A 7650-nucleotide genomic window follows, 5' to 3' on the forward strand; every position below is an offset into this window, starting at 1 on the left:
CATTTGAAAATATTGTCAAGCCATCGTCACATTAACACTCGGGGGTGTTATTGAAAAAGACCCGATCTTACTAAAAATATAAACATTGGACTGCAGTCCTTTTTCCTGTACTTAGCCATATCTGATCACATTGTGCCGTCGAGATGGTGTTCTCGCACGGTCACCTTCTCTGCCCAACATGTCAGAGGTTTCCATGTGCCGGGAAGGTGGCCACCTTCCACGGTCACCTTCTCTGCCCATCATGTCAGAGGTTTCCATGTGCCGGGAAGGTGGCCACCTTCCACGGTCATCTTCTCTGTCGTTCACGGTCAGAGGTTTCCTGTGTACACTAGTCCAAGTAGGGACACCACCCTCACTAGGACCCGAATTCGATTCACATATATCATCATTCATAATTCACTTGGCCTTAGCCAATAGATTGGCATCATACACAAAACATTTATGGCAAGACAACATCTTTAAAAATCACAAACATGTGTTCGTGTTTTCATAAAATACGATTTGTATTTTTAGTATAGGAAAGCTCACATCGACTGCTTAAAGGTGTCGCACATGAGTATTTCCTCTTTCCGGATTAGAGTCTCACAGAACAATTCCCTTTAGATAAATAAAATAATAACACAACAATCAGCGCGAGAAAACTTCTAATTAGAATGCATGCACCCTCATTAAAGTCTTTTATCTCGTTTCTCGGTTTTCGCATATTTTCGATTATTCGGCGGCTGCCCAAGGCGTCGCGTGCGACGCCGGTCAGCCACTCACGCCCATATTTCCACCTTTGACTCCTCGTATTTTTCCTCCACGATATCGAATTAAAATCCCAAAATTATATAAGCGCTTAACCGAATTATCGCAAGTATTTCCCCTCGCAATTACATTTATTTCGAAACTTGGGGTAAATTATTTGTACATCGAATTATTCTGAGAATTAATTAAATAATTCCCTACAATTAATTTAATTATCAACTCAAAGATTTATTTAATTACCGGCCCAAACTAAATATCACCATCCACCTTATTTCTCAAATTCAAAATTTGTGAGGCCCAAATGATTATCACTATCCACTTTAATTCCATATGCCCAATTTCTAAAGAAAAACAAAGGAGCCCAAAATTCACTCCCCATACCCCACGCCTATCTCTCTCTTCTTCTTCTTCTTCTTCTCTCTCTCAACACAACAGAGGTAATCCTCAAATTCCCGTCGTTCTTCTCCGATTCCACCTCCAGAATTGACGACCCACATATCTTTTGCCGAGGAATCCGTCGCATCGCTGTTGTTCCCCGACGGTCGCTGATGTGCAGTCGCCGTCGCGGTGGAGAATTTCTGCCGCCAATCCGCCGGGAAGAGCTGCTGCTGGGGCGCATCCACTGCCGTCCAGCCGAGCCACCTTCGTCGTCGGACGCCGCTGCTCCGTCGGTGGTCGTGCAGAGCTGTCGCTAAATGGCGGTGAGTTTTGATTTCCGATGAGTCTCGTCGTTTGCAGCCGCCCGTCGGTCAGCTCGCTGTTCGAACAGCCCCAAAACGACACCGCGCAGCCCCGAAACTAACCCGAACCGCCCCGCAAGTAAAGTTCTTACGTTGATTTCGTGAAATTAAAGTTTGATTCTTGGATTTGATTTTGTTTTCGTTACCAGATCATTAGTTTGGTTATAGAGTTATGAGATGCACAAAATTGAGGCTATTGTAGAGGAATTGATGTACCTTTGGAGAGAAGAAATTGCCTAGAATTGGATTCACGGCAGTTTTGTTATTTTTTTCTTCCTCAAACTGTGATGTCAAGCAAATTGTGGCAAGAGTCAGTAAATTGCGATTTTGTACTCGCTGAATTGAATTTGAAGGGGTTATACCTTGATGTGAGTGTTAGTTGTGGGCCTTAGTGTTGCGAAATTTGCATTCCTTCCCTCTTACTTCTTACCCCCGGATTCTTAGTGTTAGCGTGTGTGTGATTTTTCTTCAAAGTGATGAGTGTTGAAAAGGAAAGGCTAAGGTATATATGTATATGTAAGCTTCTCCTTTTGGCAAGTGGCTATGGTTATTAATGACGCATATCTTTTTAAGATCTTGTATTAATGACGCAAATCTTTTTAAGATCTTTACAAGATCTCAAAGATCCAATTTTGGATCTTCTATTAAATGCTGCGGCCAAGATACGTGTTTTGCCACTATATTTGCATTTAATTTCTCCTTGGTTAGAATCATCTCAAAGATTTGATTGGACTTGTGGATAAATCTCCTCCCTCCATCAACCCGAGCATCCTACTCATATTTGCACATGGATTTTGATTTTCCAATATCTTCTTAGAGATTTTATTAATAGCAAACAGTATCTTACTCTTGCTAACCATCTTCTTATGTAGGAAAAAAAATCTCCATGTAAAGAATGGTGGTGGTTCCCATAGGTGAATCGGGCCTTCTTGGAAAAGACTACAACCATTGAACGGCTGTCTGAGACTTGCACATTTCTCCTCAATTGTGCTACATTAGGATTCAATTTGTTTTGTAATGTTGGACGTTTGTGAAACGGGCACTACAACTTTTCTTCGAATTTATTCTTTGATAGTTATTGGAAATAATTGCTAAACATTAAAAAATATTTATTGGATGTCTTGTCTAAATTTTCTTAGACTCATCATCATATACCTAAAAATCTTAGGTGCCACTTTGAAATGTCATAACATTAGCCGCAATGTGCTTTTATTTGATCTCGTAAAAACTCCTTATAAAACTTTGGGTTGTTACAAAACTGCAGAAGCAGGCATCATGATTGCACAGAGAACAAAACCAAATAAATTGTCATGCTCACATCATAAAATTCAAATAAAATGGTAACATCTCGAGGTACCGACACAACATTCAAATCAAGTCTGTGGACAGTAATATGAACTTGTAAGTGACAACCTGTTTGTAGTGATCAAATACTGACAATAAGATCATGTCAAGTAATGTCCACCTATGGGCATCATATTTACTCACACGAAAACTGGATAATCATCACGTTTTTATCACCACAGGTATGTGTATATCTCGTGCCAAATATTAATCTTCCTGTGGGCCGACTAATATCCGCATTAAAAATACACACACACTTACCGTCCTAACATTCGCAGTAAAGAAGTCTAGACAAGAGAGGTTACTGTTGCAACGTCTTATTTCGACTAATCTATTTTGAACACTAGTAAAACATATCGAGGTACCGAGCACAACATTCACAATAAGTCATTTGACAGTAATGTGAATTTGTAAGTTGTAGCCTCTTTACAGTGATCAAACAATGACAATAAGATCATGTTAAACAGTGTCCACATGTGGGCATCACACCTTACTTACACGAAAACTGAATAATTGTCACGTATTTATCACTAAAAGTATGTGTGTATCTCGTGCCAAATATTAATCTTCATATGGGCAGACTAATATCCACATTAAAATACACACATCAATAAGGGAACATGAGATGCACCAAAAATTATTGAATTTAAAACTTTAATTGAATGCTTAAAAGAATTCTTAGTCCCCAGTTAATTAACCAATTAATTGAGAGACTTTATGTGAATTTCTAAATTTTTAACGTTAGAATAATACACATTCAATTGAATCATCAATTTCACATTTCAATTTGTATGAATGCATCAACAAGTATTGAAATGTTTATATTAATTCACCATCATAATCAACAAATTCAATCAACCAAAAAACTGGTCTTCGAATGCGTGCATATAACATGATTGAACTACAACTTATCGTGAATTCTTATGTATAAACATGTCACGACCGCAGTTAGCTAAGGATAGCATAATTCGGGGAATTCGCGACTAAGGAGGGATTATAAGAAGCGGGGATAGAATTTAGGGGAAATTAAAGCCAAAGCAAAACGAGACGCACATAATAACTTAAATACGGAAATACTTATAACCAAAATACACTCGATCATGTAGAATCGAGTGACCGTTCATACAAGTTCTGATTATCAGAGTAAAGAGTAAGATAGACACTGCCTCTTAACCGGCACAGCGGAAACGAAAGAACGCGGTCCATGTATGGAGACATGAACCTCCGAGAGTTTTGTTCATAGTTATCTACTAGATTGCTCTCCACAGCACTTATCCCTTCCCCTTTCCACGACTCAACCTGCACGTTTAGAAATATGCAGGGCTGAGTACAAAAAGTACTCAGTGAACATAATGCCGAAAATTACAAATATACATTTGAAAATATTGTCAAGCCATCATCGCAGTAATACTCGGGGTTTTATTTAAAAGACCCGAGCTTACTAAAATATTCACTTTGGGCCCTTTTTCCTGTACTTAGCCATATCTGATCACCTTGTGCCGTCGAGATGGTGTTCTCGCACGGTCACCTTACATGCATGTGCCGGGAAGGTGGCCACCTTCCTCGGTCACCTGCTCTGCCCAACATGACAGAGGGAGCTTGTGTACACTAGTCCGAGCGGGGACACCACCCTCACTGGGACCCGAATTCGACTTATATCATCATTCACAATTCACTTGGCCTTAGCCAAACAGATAGGCATCATACACAAAACATTTATGGCAAGACAATATCTTTAAAACATCCACGAACATGTGCTCGCGTTTTCATAGAATACGATTTGTATTTTAAGTATAAGAAAGCTCACCTTGATCGCTTATTTTCCTTACTTGAATCTCTTACTCCGACCTTACTTGCGGAGATAACCTTTTGAAACAACACAATAGGAAAAGAAAAAAAAATACTAATTCAGTTTTAAACTAATCTGATTAAATGAGAAATAAAATCTCAAGGTTTAACTTTATTATTAATATTATTATTATTATTATTATTATTATTCGAAATTTCCAAATCTTGCATTATTTACTTCCACTTCGTTTGCTAGTTAGATTCCAACCAAAATTTGATATTCTATACTTTACTAATTACTCCCAAAAAAAAATAAAACAATTTGGGTCACAACTATTTATTTTAGCTTACTTAACCATTTCATTCTTAGGCCCGGAATAATTTAATTTCGGAATGGACCTCAAATCAATATGCATTACAGCCCCAAGGTCGCTGAATCGGCTCGGAGGCTCCACGTTCCTCGCCGGCCTTGTCCTCGCAATGGATACTACCTCCCTTGCTACACTCTGCTCCTCGACCGGCTCTTCCCGAGGCTGTAGGTCTGCCGGAGTCGTTTCCTACTCCCTGCTCGGCTCATGCCGAGGTTGCAGCTCGGCTGGGACCATGCTCGGCTCTTGCCGAGGTTTCAGCTCGGCTGGGACCATGCTCGGCTCTGGCCGAGGTTTCAGCTCGGCTGGAACCATGCTCGGCTCTTGCCGAGGTTGTAGCTCGGCTGGGATTGCATCCACCAGCCCTCCCCTCCCTTCCAGCGCCGTTGCCGTCGAGACCCTCATCCCCTCCCCCTTTTTTTATTTAAGTTTTAAATACCTTTATGATAATAGACTTTGTTAATTTCATTCCAAGATTTCCCAGATTCATGGAACGAAAAGAAAGGATGGGTTTTTGGAGCGTGGGCTGTCATTGTTGACGACGGAGCGCCTAGCTCGCTGCCGGAAGTTCCTCACGGCAGATTTACTGATTGGCTCAAGATGAGTTTCTATATTTATTTTAGAGGTCTACATAGAATTGTTATAAGAGTCACATGCTTTTGGTGTTGTCTAAAGCATCATTAAAAGTCCTATGTTATGTCTATCATTCGATAGTTTGGGGAAAATTCTGGTTTTGGCATGCTACTTGTATGTGTTGGGTGAATTTTGGAGTCCCTGATGTAATATGTGGAAATAAAGGTTACCTAGCATGTTTCCATTTTCATTCTTACTATAATCTGATGTATATGCATAAAAAAAAAAAAACTTGGAATTACCTTTTATGTGGGAGAAAAAGAGGTGGTGTTGGATTGGTGACTTGATTCTACAAGTGTGTGTAAATCTTCCTCCTTAGGCTCTGTCCGATGTGGAATTGCAGTAGGAAGAGGAAATAGTATGTGGGGTTTGTGAAGGAATTAAGTGGGGTTGGGAAGGGGTGATTAGGATATGTGATGGTAACGTTTTTCTGGTGAAAGAAAGTGAGGAAATATACTAATCTATAGAAGATGGCAATAAAAGATGGCCACGTAAGCGGTAATTATTCTTGGAGAGAATGTTCACCATTTGTGTCAGAGAAAGAGAATTTTTTTTTTCATACTTCATTAATGCATTCATAAATGCAGCATTTATTACTTTTACTACTCATCAAGTAACATTAAATGCATTGTCATGCCCTTCTCGGATAAGCTATCAGAGAATATATTAATTAATTATTATTATATATATATATATATATATATTTTTTTTTTTTGATCATTTCATTTGGTGTAGGTACAAACGGCGCAAGCTCGGGGCTCGGATTTAATCGCAGTAAAAGTTACTTATATAAGTAATTTAGCTAATAATATTGTTTCTAATAATATCGGCTTAGCGGGTCGTTACATACTACCCCTCTTAAAAGAAATTTCGTCCCGAAATTTAGGATGTGTTTAAACCAAAAAGCTCGGGATATTTCTCCTTCATTTTCTCTTCTAGCTCCCATGTTGCTTCTTCCTGTCCGTGGTTTTTCCACAAAACCTTCACTGTAGTAATCGACTTGTTCCGAAGCTGTTGCACCTTTCGGTCTAGTATTTCTATCGGCTTTTCTTCGTAGCTCAGGTCAGGTTCTAAAGCGATTTCCTCGTGACGAATGACATGCTTCGGGTCGAACACGTACCTCCGAAGTTGGGAGACGTGGAATACGTGGTGCACATTACAAAAATTGGGTGGTAATGCCAAACGATATGCTACCGGGCCCACTTCTTCCAGAATTTCATAGGGTCCAATAAACCGTGGTTTCAGCTTTCCTCTGAGTCCAAATCTGGTTATCCCTTTGGAAGGAGATACTTTCAAAAAGACTTTCTCTCCGATGTTAAATTTCAAATCCGTTCGACGCTTATCGGCGTAGGATTTTTGTCGGTCTTGCGCTTCCTTGATTCGACTCCGGATTCGTCTCACGATTTCAATCATCTCCGCCACGGATTCTGGGCCTAATACCTTTCTCTCCCCTACTTCGTCCCAATAGAGTGGAGACCGACATTTTCTTCCATATAGTGCCTCATAAGGTGCCATGTCGATGGTGGCTTGATAACTATTATTATAGGCAAACTCTATCAGATGCAAGATGGATTCCCAATTTTCTCCTCTATCGAGTACGACGGCCCTCAACATATCTTCTAGAGTTTGAATTGTCCTCTCGGATTGTCCGTCGGTCTGGGGGTGGAATGCGGTGCTGAAATTTAATCTCGTACCCATTTCCCTTTGCATGCTTTGCCAGAATCTGGATGTAAACTTCGAGTCTCGGTCTGACGTGATTGTCACAGGTACTCCATGCAGACGCACAATTTCCCTTACGTATAACTGTGCTAGCTTCTCGGATCCATACGTGATGGGAATAGGGATGAAATGAGCACTTTTCGTGAGTCGATCAACAATTACCCAAATGGCAGTATTTCCACGCTTGGATCTGGGCAGGCCTGTCACGAAATCCATGGCGATATGTTCCCATTTCCACTCGGGAATTTCCAAGGGTTGTAGTTTCCCGTAAGGTCGTTGGTGCAATGCCTTGACTCGCTGGCAAGTTAAAC

This window comes from Salvia splendens, chromosome 7 (genome assembly GCF_004379255.2).
Source record: "Salvia splendens isolate huo1 chromosome 7, SspV2, whole genome shotgun sequence".
Lineage (NCBI taxonomy): Eukaryota > Viridiplantae > Streptophyta > Magnoliopsida > Lamiales > Lamiaceae > Salvia > Salvia splendens.